General features: G+C 38.4%; 2 pseudogenes; both read right to left on the minus strand.

The window, feature by feature from the left end:
• The window catches only part of LOC102503341 (developmentally-regulated GTP-binding protein 1-like), a 6,688-nt pseudogene extending 2,940 nt beyond the window's left edge, over nt 1-3,748 (minus strand).
• An 11,271-nt stretch (nt 3,749-15,019) lies between these two features.
• Nucleotides 15,020-15,880, minus strand: LOC102467990 (RRP15-like protein pseudogene; annotated as a pseudogene).
• Nucleotides 15,881-16,120: the final 240 nt, after the last annotated feature.

Genomic DNA, 16,120 nt, shown 5'->3' on the forward strand with positions numbered 1-16,120 from the left:
GAAAGAAATCCTGAGAGGGAGCTGATTGTAGGCAGAGATTACACAAACAGCGTTAGGCACACATGGTATTCTGTGATCATTTTCTTAGATGGGAAACAAATTGCCTCTTGGTTAAGACACTGGTGGATAGAATTGTGATTTTATTTATTTATTCATTTATTTGTGGGAATGCTTTAGCAAACCCCAAAAGAGGAAAACGCCTACCTGAAAGGACTGGTGAAGGAAAACTGAGCCTCCAAAAGGAATGTAGTCCTGCTAACATCTCACTTTTAGGACTCCTGCCCTCCAGAATTGTAAGATAACAAATCTGTGTTGTTTTAAGCATGAATCTACAGTGATTTGTTGCAGCATCCATGGACAACTCCACACACACGTGAACACACACACGGGACTCAGGAGAGTGTGATCAGTTCCTGCAGGCCACTCCTGCTCCTACCATTGTGTCAGAGAAGCCCTAAGGTAGGAAGTCAGGGATATGTGGGGACCCAGGCTGGGGTCTTTCTAAAGGCTTTCAGAAGAAACCTTCCTTGCCTCTTCCTAAGTTCTTTTGGTTGCCAGCAATTTTTGACTTATAGCCACATCACTCTAAACTACCTCCATCTTCACATAACATTTTTTCTGTGTGTCTATCTCCAAATCTCCTTCTTCTTATAAAGACACAAGGTATTGCATTTAGGGCTCACCCTAATCCAGTATGACCTACATTTGCAATGACCTTTCAAAAAAGGTTGCGTTCACAGGCTCCAGGTGGACAGGAATTTTGTGGGGGACACTAATCAACCCCACACACATGTCCATGTGACAGTCATGACTCTACCTTTCTTGGAAAACTATCCTGTCATAATGGTAATATCATGAAATTCAAAAGCAACAGGAGGCAATGGATTAGAATGGAAGGGGCAAAGGAGAACATGTTTGAACCCAAATGTGCTGAATTGGCCTTCACTCACCTGGGGCTGCAGCTCAGAGGACAGGAAGGACTGCATGGTGAGGAGGAGCAGGATCCTCATGGCAAATGCTCTGTGCTCATTTGACAGCTGGGAAAACTGAAGCCCAGGGTGGGTAACTCTCCCAAGGGCACAGGGCAGGTGAATGATGGAAGCAAAATGCAACCTAGATGTTTTGACTTCCAGCCCAGGATCCCCACACAGGTTGGAAAGGTTTTCAATAGTTTTGGCAATTGAATGCAGACTTTCACAATTTCCCTGGATAGCTTCCCATATAACATCCTTAACATTTCCATGTGTCACAAAGCCTAATTGTATAAACTTCTATTAAAGAGCTGAGTCTGAATCAAAACCCAACCATAGATAATTGGCTTACATGCCTCCTTGATTACACCATTGTGTAATCTTTTGGCCGTAAGGAAATGTCTAAACCATAGACAGCTCTATAGCTACTAGTACAATGAAATAGATTTGGGGGACAGAGATTTCAGTACTTGATAATGGTACATACAGGTAGAGAGGATCTCTAAGTTCTTTCTATTTTCAAAAGCAGGAGAAATTATGAAAATGAAAGGTATCATAGTCTCAACTTCATCGGTTTTTTTTTTCTTAATTACTATATGAACACTACGGTCTTGGAAATACTATAATCAAGCATTATTTTCTTGTCTAACCCTACAGTGATAGTCTAACTCTTAGGAGTTCATAATCACTAAATAATAATATGTGGCATATTTTTTACTTTATTTTACTCCATATCCTGTATGTACTAGTCACATGATGATATTTCTTTACCAGCAAAAGAGACTTGAGACAATTTTGTCACTTGTTTCTAAACTTTCTAAAAACTTTAGTGCTTCAAAGAAGTATCTCTCCTACTCTGTATATAAATTCAAATTTGCAGCTGGGTGATATTGCTCAAATGTTACTGAACATTTTGGAAATAAATAACAAAACAGTATCCACCTACTGCTTTATATTTTCATGAATTGTATGTTATCATCTTATTTGATTCTTATGACCACTCACTACATTACTGTTGCTTCCACTTCAGAAATGAGAGAACTGAAATTCAGAGAAATTTTATTGGCTCGTCCAGTTAATGCTTCTCTGTTGAAAGTATCTAAGCTGGAACTTCAGCTTCAACACAACAACCTCTCACCTCTTTCTCATACCGCAGGTCATTATTTACTGCCTGAAATGAGGCCAAAACCATGTTCAGTAGTGAGCATAAACTTCTCTAGATATGAGAGAAAGGGGTTGATTTTACTTTATTTTATATTTTAAAAATTTTGCCAGAGGGCACATGCACTTAACAGAGAGAGACAGAGAGAGGAAAAGTGAGAAAGCATCTCTATGGGGCATGGTTACACTACAATCCCTTCTCCATTTCTCCCTCCTCTCAGGATTTTGGGCATGCATACATATGTGCCTGATGTGTTTCTCAAGTCACTGGGTCCCAGATCAAATTGCACAGTCAGCCACATGGGACCCAGTTACCTTAAGCACTATGCCGCAGAATGGCTTGGGAGAAGTATCTTAAAATACTTTAGTGAAATAAGTTTGGAGTTGTTTGAAAAGCCTAAAAGATGTATCCAGAGAAAAGCTCATATCACAATGGCACATAACAGATGCCGCAATAAAATCTGGTATATAAATACTAGAAAAATGGTTCTCAAACCTATTGATCACTTTCATTAAAACAAATATAAAGGGGCCAGCTGGTGACTTGGTGGTTGCCACATGGCTAACCATGGTTCAAGCCCTGGCCCCGTGGGTTTGAAACTCAAACCGGCATGCGTATGTGTGTGCCCAGATCCTAGGAGGAGAATGGAGGAGAAAGGATTGTGATGTGGCCTTCCCCTCTGGGAGTGATTTCTCACTTTCCCTCTCGTTGTCTGTCTCTGTCTCTCTGGCAAGTCCATGTGCCCTATGGAAAAAAAATGTTTTAAAAAGATGAATATAAAAGTCTAGACTATCAGGTCTAGAAAGAATACAAATACCTAGGTGAGTGGTTCTCTACTGGGGAAGCTAGCTGACACAACAGTGGGAAATATGCTACTGGCCTTAAGTGGGCAGAAGCTAGGGTTCGGCTCAACAGCCTACCATGGACAGGTCAGACTCCAACAATAAGGAATTGTCCATCCAAAATGGCAAAATGTCGGCACTGAGAATCCTCCATCTAGATCGGAGATGCGCAGACTTTTTCTGGAAAGAACCAGAAAGCAAATATTTTTAGACGTTGCTGTTTACAGCAAAAGCGACCGTAGACAATGAGTAAATGCATGGGCATGGCTGTGTTCCAGTAAAGCCCAACTTTCACAAACAGGCAGCTGCCAGATTCAGTTACAAACTGTAATTTTCCAACCCTGATCTATATTAATGGTGTTCTCATTTTCTTTTCTAAAAATGGTGAAATGTTTCATTCTATCAAATGAAACATTGAATGGAATCAAGATTTAAAATAGATCAAAGGGATGCTTTTTTGGTTGAGACAAGAGTGCGTCCTAGGTGATTCTTAAAGAAATTCTTGTAGTGGTCTGAACAAGCCTACTTGGGCATAGTTTGGAATCCTCTAATCTTGCCCCAGTGGCTTTTCAGAGTAACCAAGTTTGCCTGTGCTCAAAATTCTTCAGTGGCTTCCCATTGCACCTAAGATAAAGCTCCTCCCCCTCTCGCACAACCTCACATGGCAGTACTGCTCAATGGCTCCAGACCCCACATGAGAAGTTTCCAGGTCTGACGACAGTACTTACTGACTTTGTGACTGTGGGTGACTCCCTGAGCCTCAGTTTCCTCATCGATGTGCAAAGAATTATTAATTAACTTTCCTTACATGACTGTTTTAAAAATTAAATGAGATCCTTTATATAAGACCTAGTATATAATAGCACTTACTACCTTAACATGATTGTTGTAAGAATTTATTATTTTTATTGAGCACTTATACCTTTAGAAACAATGTGTAAGCCAAAGGAAGTTGCTTGAGACTCAAGGTCTAACATGATGAGAGGTAGATGGAAAGAGCTAGCTCTCCTCTCCCTATGGAAGAACCACCTTGTTTCTACACTGTTATTTTTTACCTCATTTGACAACAATACCAACCATAGGAGAAGGTAAGATCAGACTCCTTTTTCAAAGCCTTCTAGACCCCAGATAAATAAGAGAATTGATAAGTAATCAGTTCTGCTCACTGGAATGAAAACAGACCTGTCCCACGGCCCATGGGAAGCTGAGATGAGTTTAAAGAGAAGTGAAAAGGGCAGGCAGTATCAGTTGGGAGGCCCATAGTCAGTTTCTGAGCCAATCTGAACATACTGGGTGTGGTTGTACATGACTGTAATACTATCTAATTAGGAGAATAAGGAGGGAGGATTAGAGCATGTAAGACCCTGTCAAAAATACTTATCTCATTCTCTCCCCTTCCTTCTCTGTCTCTCTCTCTCTTGCTCGCTCTCACAAAGGAAAGAAAGAAACCCCTTCATGTTGTATTTACCTCTACTAAGGAGAACAATAGCTACAATAATTTGTGGTAGTTGCCTCCCCAACAGCTCAGACTGACACCTGTCTTTCTTCCTAACAAAAGTATCAAAATCAAGGGTCAGGTGTTCCAGGAAGGGCTGGCCTTCCTCATTAAACCAGAAGCTTAATCTGTCTTAGTTTAAGCCATCCACCCAAGATCCACTTGCCTGTGATTGGCTGAGGAGTGATCACATAATGCACCTCAGGCTAGTAAGAAGGGAGGAGAAGGACCCTGCAGCGTTTAGGAGTCTACAAGATCATCTTCACTTCTGACAACTGAAAGTCTAAGGGTCTCCAAGACCACCCTCGGGTTCAATAATTCACTACAAGGACTCATAGAATTAGGCAACGTTGTTATACAGGTTGAGTGTCTCTTATCCAAAATGCTTTGGGAACAGAAGTGTTTCATATTTCAGACTTCTGGGGGGTTTGTAATATTTATATGCATAAAATGAGACAGCTTGTGGGGATAGGACCCAATTTTAAGCACAAAATTCATTTTACATCCCATATACACTTTATACATATAGTCTAAAAGTAAATTAATATGCTATTTTTGAATTTCAGCATTTTGACTGTGACCCACCAAATGAGGTCAGGAATTTTCCACTTGTGCAGTTAAGTCAGAGCTCAAAACTTTTGGATTTGGGACCATTTTGGATTTGGGACCATTTTGGATTTTGGACTTTTGGATTAGGGATGTTCAAGCTGTACTCATAAATATGGGGCTTAGACTAATAAAAGGACACTTTAAAGTCAGCCCAGGAAAGAGACAGATAGGGCAAGGTTCAGGAAACACCAAGCATGACAGTTGTAGTTGTCCTCTTCTGGTGGAAGCCTAAAGATACTTCTCCCAGCAATGGTATGTGATGATATGCATGAGATAGTTCCAATCAGAGATGCTCATCTAAACATTGATATTCCAAATTTCTATTGAGACTCAATCACATTTACATGGTTGACTGTACACAGGGTTGACCTGAGACTCTAACCCTTCCAAAGTTTGAGCTAATACTACATGGTCCGAGTCCTCTACCAAAAGTCATATTGTAGGTATAGACTACCTGGTATTTCTCGAGGCCCCCATAAAAACAAAGACACTCTAAATAAACAGGACATTTCAAAGGTTTAGAAATGACCTCCCAGAAGCTGGGGAGCAAAGGTAAAAACTTCGGGCACTTTTAATCCCTTACTGTACTGACTCAGGGAGGAGAGCTCGGGCCATTTGTTCTTTTCCTGCTATCTTTAAAAAGGATACAGACAGAGATAGTCTCCACATTTGGCTGGGTATTTTGCTGTAAAGATGTGAGGCCTTGAGCAACCACCTCAGCAACCACCCTGTAACCATGAGGCAATACTCTTAATGATAAAAGTCATATGGAGGACATCAAAGGACAAAAATGAGAAGTTCTCACTTCTTGCTAATGTCTTGAGACAATCTTTTCTTTACATGGAAGTGTATATGGATACACACACACACACACACACACACACACACACACATATCATATAAAATTTAGGAATCTTAGAACAATGCTTTCCCCTGAGAAATATTATGAGTTTCTTTTTTTTTTTTCTTTTTGGAGAGGTTTTGGTATAGGGCACTTGCGCTCACCAGAAAGATAGAGAGACAGAGAGGCAGAAAGTAAGAAATCACCCCCCATGGGGATGGCCATGCCACAATTCCTTCTCCTCTCCTCTCTTCTTGGGATCTTGGGCATGCATGCACAAACACCTGGAATGAGTTTAAACCACTGGGCTTGGGACTTGAACCATGATTGACTACATGGGAGTCCAGAGACATAGCCATTATGCCAACTGCTGGTCCCTACAAGTGGGGGTTTCTGAGGCAACCTGTACTAGAATATGAAGCACCTAGATAATAGCAATATAGTCAGTAGTAAATTTCACTGGAGTCTGTGCATCTCTGCCACTAACAATATGGACAGAATAGACAAGTCCCAAGGTAGGATTCTGAAAATATTCATTTAAAGTTTGATTCTATCTATACCTCAGTGTGTGCTCTTGAGCAACTCACTTAACTGTTCTGAGTCTCTATTTTTTTCATCTGAAATATAAACTAAATAACATTTTACCTAATTCACGATACCTTTGGGAATTATATGACAGGCCTTGCTTTTGAGGAACAGAAAGAATAACATGATTTAAGCAAGAGATAGATATAAAATTCCTTGTGCGAGGCAGATAGTACATCTGTAAATTATTTCAAGGCCACATGGAAAATGCTGAGCTACAGGCTCCCTCCGGGTGCCACGGGGGTGCAGGTAAGTCAAGTTTTAGGTGACAGAGTATTCCCAAGTTGAATCCTAGAGAATGAGAATTAGTCCCGTGACGTGACGTGAAAAGAGCATTCTGAGTTGAAGAACAGCATTGAGGTTGGAAACAACACATAGCATATACAGGAATAGTGTGTGTGTGTGTGTGTGTGTGTGTGTGTGTGTGATAAATTGTGGGTGGCTAGGCAAGCAATCCAGTATTATCAGTGAGTAAGGATCAGGTAGAAGATGAGGCTGGACAGATGAGCAGAGATCATCTCATACAAGGAAGTTTCCCTCTAAGACACATAAAGTGACTTTGTAGAAGCCCTTGTATTGCACCAAGAAGGAGAAAAATTCTTCCTCAAGCAGATTTTAAGCCAATCTAGCACATAAATGAACAAAAGCCGCTGTCATTCTCCTTTGCTATGCTTAAGGCACTGACAATTTTCCTTCAATTTCACTCCACCTTTTCTTTATTATACCCCCATTCAGCAGGTAAGTACTCTTTTTTATGTTTTATTGAATTTCTCTTTCAAGCTACAAAATGCATGCTTGTGGCAATAAGTCAAAAACGGGAGTTAAAAAAAAAAAAAGCCAGCAGTTTCTCCTTCTGCCAAAGAAACAAGTTTAGTGTGTGAGCTTCTGTAGTTTCTCTGTACAACCATGTGAAAGCGTATGTAGTCATATAGGTAAAGATTTTTTCCTACTTTTAAAATAATTGGATCACACTAGTCTCATTATAACATACAATTTACTTGGGTTAGCACATAATAATGGAACTTGCTGAGACTGTAAGATAAATGTGTTCCTATAAAAGCTGTATAATATTCCATAGCATGAGCAAACCTCTCCATTAATTCAGCCATCTCAATCAGTGGGCAACACTGGTTTGCATCTAACTTTGTTGCCATTCTCCACAATACTGCAATAAACATGCTAGCATATTTATCTTTAGGTACTAGTACTTTTACAGAGTATATTCTTCCAACTTGGATTTGTGGGTAAACGAGTATTGATACATTTAATTTTAACAGACACCACCAAATTAATTTCTTTAAACGTAGTAGCATTATATTTCAATTGCAACATTGTTCCTATTTCCCAAGTGAGTGACCAACCAGAAGGCACTCTTTTTTATAGGACAGATTAGCAAGTGTGACCAGAGTGAAGAGGAAAGGACTGGTATGCAAGAGGGTCTTGGGAGAAATGGTGAACCACCGAAATGGCAGAGCTTCCTTGGGTCCTCCCTGTGGTATGGATGCTTAAGAACTGGACTAGAGAACTGAATTTTAAACAACTCATCTGGATACCCAAGAAAGGCACTCCCATGCCAAAAAAGTGATCCTCAAACTATAATACGTCAAGGTCATTCTTTGTTCTCTGCCCATTTCCCACTCATCGAATAAACCATAGACTCTCCCATTTCCAGGTCTTTGTTCAAGCATTCTCTTTTCTGGTTTTCCATTCTTCTCCCAACCCATATGCACATGTTAATCACTGACTCTTAGTTCAAGACAAAGCTCAACTTCCACATTTTCCAAGAAGCTTCTAAGTGTGTCCATTGTAATTAATCTTGCCCTTTGCTTGAAGAACAAGGACCACTAATGTCATTGTATATGATGGGCCAGACATCATGCTTTGCACTTTATATGCATTACCTTTATTCCTCCATAACCCTAGCTGGATATTCCATCATATTATATGCATTTTGAAGGTGAGAAAACTAAAGCTCAGGAAGGCTAAGTCACTAGTTTCAGGACACACAGCCAAGAAATGCTGGGACTGAACTTTACATTCAAGTCTGACTTCCAGTCCATCACCCAAGATCTCACAACAAAAGCATTCCATTGAGTAAGCTCTCAATTTGATGGCAAATGGATTGGGCCTTATTGTAAAATCTGCCTGCAATAGATGAATTTGTTTTCTACCCCTCCCAACGAACCTCATGAATGGAGTAAGTTGTCAAGTTCTGTAGTAAATGGCATACAGTGTAATGTTACCAGAACTCAAGCTTTCTGCTGCTGATTTTTCATTGGGTTGCAAGCTTTAATTTAACTGTCAGACCCTGGATCTTTTGCCAGCACTAATGGAAGACTGTGGCAGTGATGGTAATTATTTCTAGACTTTGGTTCCTCCTTCATTTACCTTCTGGTTGCAAATACTCAGCAGTTTCAAGATAATTTCCTTTCTTATTTTCCTCATTAGTTTGCAAACTCCCACTGTCAACAAAAGCAACCCATCTGATAAAAATGTCAACATGGAGTGTTCAAAATATTAAAACTGTCAAATAAAAATTGTGTTTTAACAAGGCAGTCCAAATACGTCACACATGTGGAAACCATTTTCCAAAGATAGATTGTATAGATCAAAAGGTTCTTGGGCTAATTTTTTTTTTCAGCCCACAAATATAAGCCCTGCCAATGACAGGTTCTTGTAGATATTGGTTTAATGTCTTGAAAATCAGCTTCCAATCTTCTCTGGACAACTTTAATAAAAATGCTGGCATCAAATGTCCTCCCCTCAAATGAAGACCACAGGTTTTCTGCTCTTGGTGGAATTACTAGAAGAATTACCTGAAAGAAGACACTAGGATTTGGTTTGCTGTTTATATTTCATTCTTCCCATCATTAAACAATGCAGACAGAGATAGGGTCTGTCAACCAGTGCTTATTATCAAAGGTGCTATTTTCTTGAAAATCACAGAGGCTTAACACCCTGATTTAAATTGCTAGCTAGCTACTAAAGTCGTAGATGGAAATAAAAGCACCAAAGATAATTGAAAACCAGAGAAGAAAGGTGACTAACCTTGGGTAGGGCTGAGCTGCAAAAAGAGACAAAGAGTGAAGCATAAATGGATAATTTTAAACAGAATTTCAAGGGGAAAAATCCTCCCAAATGGAATACCTTTCCAAATATTTGGAACATTTTCCAAATAAACACGGTCATGTTTACTGTGCTGCTTTATAGCAAAGGAGGCATATAGAGGGACCTCATCTTCCCCTTGGCCCAATTCAAAGGAGACTCCTATCAGGAGGACAGTGGATAGGTATGTGTTACCAAATCCCACCCTCTGATGATGAAGGGAGAATAGGCCACACAAGATCAGAGAAGAAGCTGAGTCATGTCTGGGAAAGTACTTCTGTATACCCACATACATACACACATACCCCACATATTGTTTTGTGTATGAGAGATAGAAAAGAAAAACAAAGGAAGATAGAAAGGCAGAGATAAAGATACAGACAAGAGTCAGAAATAAAGAAAAAGAGAGTCCAAAGTCAAAGAAAAGCAGAAAAAGAGAAAATAATGTATTTGTGAAAGAAAATTGCATATCTCCATAACCAGGACTCAGTTATTATTCTGTATAACTTTTTACAAAGTTATTGTAAAATACAGCAGAGAGAAATTAAGCATTCCAGAGGTCACATAAGATCATTAAGTGTTCAATGAAATGAGCAAGAGGGATTTCCAAATGCCCAAGAACAATCCCTAGAAAGGAAATCAGAATTCCTCATTTATGACATTGAGGTTAAAACCTCATTGCTTTATAAAGTTGCCAGAGTCTACAGAGCTTAAATACCAACATTCTATTCCATTGCTTATTTTTATTAAAAAAAAAGATGCATGTGAAAATAGTCAACAGCTACTGTATGCTTACTGTGAGTCAGGCAGTTTTTAGGTATTTACATGGATTAACCCATTTAATCCTCATTACAACCAGATGAGGTAGGTTCTTCCAGTAGCATCCTAATTTTGCACATGAAGAAAGTGAGTCAGAGACGATTAAGTGCCTGAAGTTGCCCAGTTGAAAGCCATGGAGCCAAGACAACACACACACACACACACACACACACACACACACACACACACACAAACATAAATGCACATATACACATATATATTAATATGTAAGTGTATTGTGCATAATCTCTACAGTCTTGGCCCCAGAGTCTATGTTCTTAATTTCTGCACTACACCGATCCTCACATTTATGTATTTCCACCTATTCCACAAAAACAGAGTGTCCTGAGAATTTCCAAAGAAATAAAATGTCATAATCAAAAAAGTTATTGCTAAACTAAGCCATATTAAATCATTTTCTTTATGATACAATTTATTGACTATTCGAAGCTAATGTGCATTTTAATTCCCAAAAGAGTAATTTGCAGCATCTTCTAAGCATGTTTAATTCTGAAAATGTTTCCCCAAAGATTCACCTAATAATACAAATGGTCTTTGATATCTCTCTCAACTTCAAGACCCCTAGATTCTGTGGTTCTTTCATTTGTAACTATGAATAAAGAAAATAAGAAAAAAAAAGTCATTTTAAAATCACAAAAAATAATCCATGTTCTTTTACTCATTTAACAACTATTTTTGGATACCCATTTCATCAAAAAAAAACCTGTTCACAAAAGTGACTAACACGTGAAGCTCATGGTCAGGTGCTGGGAAGAGCAGTGTATAAATCTGCAGAAAATAAATACCCAAAAATGACTATAATCAGGGAGCAGTTAGTACTAATGAAAAATGCAGTAATGTAGAGTAAGGAGTAGAGATACAGGAGTCTTTTAGCCAGGAAATCTTGGGAAGGTGGCTCTTGAAGAACTGACATTTGAACAGAGTTCCAAATGAGGTTAGGGAATGAACCATGTGGCTACTGGGGAAGAATGTCTAAGGTAAAAGGAAGAATAGGTTCAAAGAACCTGGAAAAAAAAAAAAGCCATGGGAAGCCAATATTGCTGGAAGAGTGAAATGAAGAAGAAGGAGATGAGAGAGGTTTGGAGAGAGGCCAGGGCCCTTGTAGAGCCTTGAGACCACAGGAAGAGATTTGGTCCTTTCTTACCATATGGTCACTTAAGGGGAATTGAAGGAAGGAAAGCAAAACCTTGTTTCACTATGTAATGAGTCTTGAGAGCCAGTTTCTCCTAGAGAGAAAGGTCAACGGTGTTGACCTCAAAATGGTGTCTTAGAAGAAGGTAGTGAAGGAACCTGACAACTAAACATCTGAAAAGAAAAAGTTATAAAGGAAGTGCTCTGGGCAGAACTGTACCACAGTGCCATAGAAAGGTTGGACAGGGCAGGGTGGGAGCAATGGGACCCTATGAACTCAAGTTCTTATACCAGGTTGTCCCTCAAATGAAGTATGAGGAGGCATGTGTGGGAGGGTGTGAACAGTTTGGATATTGGGTTTATATATGCTTTTATTCCAATCATGCTTTTTTTTTAAGACAAAGAAAGGCTTGGGTTGTTTCCACTTCTTCATTTCTTATTCACTCTATAAAGCTCAGAGTCCACATTCTGGGTCTTTATTTTAATCAGTTTCTCAACAACTTCTGCCATAGGACTGCTTGAAGTGCTGAGCTCCCTCAGCTTCTTTGACCCACTTATTGTCTCTCTGACAATGCCTTTGTATTTATCTACTTGTGCATCCTCCTCTTCTTGACTTTGGAAATTGAAGTTATTCAGGGTTAAGTCCTGGGCCCCCTTCTAGGTCCTTCCCTTCCCTTCATTTTCTAGGCAAAATTCCCATTCAATCTAAAAATCAGAATTCAACTCAACAACGCAATTTAACAATTATGTCTGCCTGTTTACCAGAAGAAAATGAGTCTCTGCATGGTTTTAGGAAGATGTCAAAGGAGAGCAGAATGACCAAAATAACAGAGATATTTAACCCCCATGTTCCTTATCTCACTGGGATCATAAAGCTCTGACTACATATTGTCAAACTGCTTGTACGGATGATACAATACAAGTAGCTATACTGAAGAATAAAGGCTTCAAGCTTCAAAGCATCTAGAATTACTAATAATTTTCCAGCTGGCCTCAATGCCACCAGTAAGAAAACATCAATACTTTTTTAATTTGGAAAATTACTATGGACAACCTTTGAGTAGAAACAGCCTCCCTGGCTTTGACTTTATTTTACACTCTAAATTCAAGACACAGAGACTGTAATAAACCCATAATTTCAGTATTATTCAAAACTAATAGTTTTCCTTTAATTACTGCAGGTTAAAGATCCCTTCATTTGTATGCATTGTTTGGAACACATGAATATTGAAGAAGGCCTTTGAGTGTTTTAAAAATTCTTTCCTTCCCATGGTTAATATCAATTACAAATTCCTAGACAGGAAGTTTTCTAGCTCTGTTTTGTTAACTAAGCTTAGGGGAACTTGGATTCTGTTCATTTAAATAGTATAGGTAGATGGATTGATTTAAAAAATAGATAGGGAGAAGGATGGCAGCTAACAGGTAGACAGATAACAGATGATGATAGAGACAGACAGCTCTAAATGGATCTGAGTATACCCAGTGAAAGTGTCACTTCATTTAATCTTCGCAACAACTCTATATAGAGCAGAAGTTTGTATCCCCATTTTACATGCACAAACTGAAACTGCAGGGTGCTGAGGAGTTTGCTCCAGGTTACTGAATTTTAAAATGGAGGAACTATTGAAGATGATAATAACACTGTAGAAATCGCCATCATTTTTCGGACCTCCTATGTATTAGGTACCATTCTCGATAGTTTATACGAATTATGTCACTTTGGCACCACAATCCATCTTTATTCCTGGTTAAGATAAGGCGCTTGGAGGACAGAGCAGTTAAGTAGCATGGCCTAAGTCACAGAGTTATAAGGACCAGCATCAGCATGGGAGCCCAGATCTGTCTAGAATCAATGACTAAGATCTTTTTATTTATGTGTCTCTATTTGTTTGGTCTTTTGAAGTTTTAATTAAATATTTAGGTCAAAAGCCATCAACTTTGTCTGTGCAGACTTCAAAAGTCTGCAGGGAAGTTTGTGAATCTATTTTTGTGTTGTTCTTCTTTGTGTGGATTGCTTATGGAAGTCACAGATACAGAGCATCAAAAAAGGCTCTGCTCAGAAATATCTCCTGGGTATTATATTTTGAGATTTAAGTAAATAAGAGCCTCTTTTAAAATGTAAATACCACCTGAAAATGTTAAGCCTATTAGAAAGTCACACCTTAGTTTTAACAGTTAGATAATCCAATTTATACTTGAGTAGCATACTGAATGGTATTGTAACCGGTAGAATAAATCATTTTCTTCTTTTCCTTTAGTCTGGAACACTGAAAAGAAGAGGAGGCATGAAAATAGCTGGGTATTTTCTTTTTAAGTAAGCTCTTTCATTTTAGAATAGTTTTAGAGTTACAGAAAAAGAAATTAGGACAGAGTCCCTGAATATCCCACACCCAGGTACTTCTATTACTAATACCTCCCATTAATATGGTACACTGGTCACAATTAATGGACTGACATTGATACACTATAATGAACTATAGTCTCTCTTTTTTTCCAAAAGAACAGATCACATTTATTAAATAACTCCCTGAAAAATTTTAGATACGAGACCCAATTTCACAAAAAGATTGGAGTAAAAGTAAAAAGTTTTACTTTCTCTCTGTGTTTAATCACTAGATACTAAAAGTTACCAATTTAATACTCTTTAGGTCAACAATATGGAATCAAGTCTCAAATCAGATGCAATATTCACATGTAGATTACTAATGCCCTAATTCTATCATTAGTTGTCTAATCCATAAGACAATTTAAGCTAAACCAACTATTTGGGGCAAGAGAGAGAGAGAGAATAAAACATTCTGAATAAGGTTCTCAAAAATTATAACTCAATGTATAAGTTAAACATGAGAATTTCCACTTTAGTAGATCTCTGATGCAAAAACAAAACAACCCTGACAATCTTAAATCATCTCTGCCAGATTATCTAAAGTTAAAACCATCATCTAAAATCAGAAACATAATTGAAAATTTTACTAGTCTTTGTCAATAGCTTACCAAAACAAACACCAATCATTCCCCCAAACTACAGATATATAGATCTATAAATTGGAAGGTAAATAAATATTAACTTCAAATAGTTCATTTTAATTATAAATTGGGAACTGCATTTCTAGAAACATTAATGATACTGAAACAATACACCAAGAAACACAACCAATATGTAAACATGTAATGATCCTGGCAAAATATCTCTCTCTCTAGACAAGCAGAAATAATTCCTTTTACAAATATTTGGGGAAACAATGCTTAAAAGTATACAGGGATTGAAAATATAATTTGTATAAAAGTTTATATTAAAAGGGAAAACACCAAAATTGGTAAACGTTAAGTCTTTTTCTTTTCTTGAAAATGTATCCTTTATAAAGGTCCCCAACTATTATATGATGAAGTATTTTTTTAGGAAAAACAAAATGATTGCAAACTGTTTCCTATATTGCTCTATGTGTAAGAGTCACTTGCAGCTCCTGGTCTGCTGCCGTCTGGCCCATCACTTTCCTTGTCCCAGTCTTTCATAGATGCTCCCATCATAAAACCATCACGCAGAATCGTCCACCCTGGGCCCTCTTCTGATTTCACTTCCATCTGTTTGCCTTTGGATTTCTTTCCAGTAGAATTTTTCTCATCTGTACTTCTATCCATTCCTCTCAGAACACTGATGAAATCTTTCTTGGAAACAGTTGATAACAACTTAGCACTCTTTCTCATAGAGCCTCCAGCTTCTTTAACCTTTTCATCAACATTCTTTTGATGTTTCAGAACAGCTTAAATAACTACACCACACCCCTCCTTGCAAATCCTCTGAAGATTTCTCTCTGTTTCTTTGTCTTTGACAATATCCGAGTTTACTCTGCACATCATTTCCCACTCTCACTTCTTATCAAGCTGTTTACTTTTCTCTAGTCTTTCTCACTTCAACTTTTCTTTTTCCTTTTCCAGCTCTTTATTTTTGACCAGAATGGTAGGTTTGCTTTTAGGAGTTTTTTTGTTAAGGATTTTGGCCATGGCATCTGCCCAGCCTACAATAGTCCCACCACTTGATTCTGCAGCACTTTCATTTTCTTTGTCAAAGGGTTCAACATCATCTTCACTGTCAGCTTCTATTGCTCCATCATCAGAAGAAAAGCAATCCTTCTCCAATTCACAGCTTCCTGCAAAACCTCCATTGTCAGAATCGTTTTTAACCTCTTCTTCCAGCTCCGATGCTACAGCCCGGGCTACCATTTTCATCATCTTCTTTTTCAGAGACTTTTTCAGCTTTTTGCCTGCATTCACACATGAGTCCCAAACGGCCGCGGCCATTTTCCCGAGCCAGAAGCGTCACCTCTGAACTATAGTCTCTTGTTTAATCAAAGTCCCTTCGACTTAACATAAAGTTCTTTCTTGTTCAGGAGCTCATCAAGGATACTGCATTAGATTAGTCACCGTGTCTGCTTAGGTTCCTCTTAGTTATAGAAGTGTCTCAGGCTAGTTTTGATCAATTTGAGTGTTTGAGGAGTACTGGTCACCTATTTCGTAAACTGCCCCTCAATCTGGATTTGT

This window comes from Tupaia chinensis, unplaced genomic scaffold (assembly GCF_000334495.1).
Source record: "Tupaia chinensis unplaced genomic scaffold, TupChi_1.0 Scaffold000182_1, whole genome shotgun sequence".
Lineage (NCBI taxonomy): Eukaryota > Metazoa > Chordata > Mammalia > Scandentia > Tupaiidae > Tupaia > Tupaia belangeri.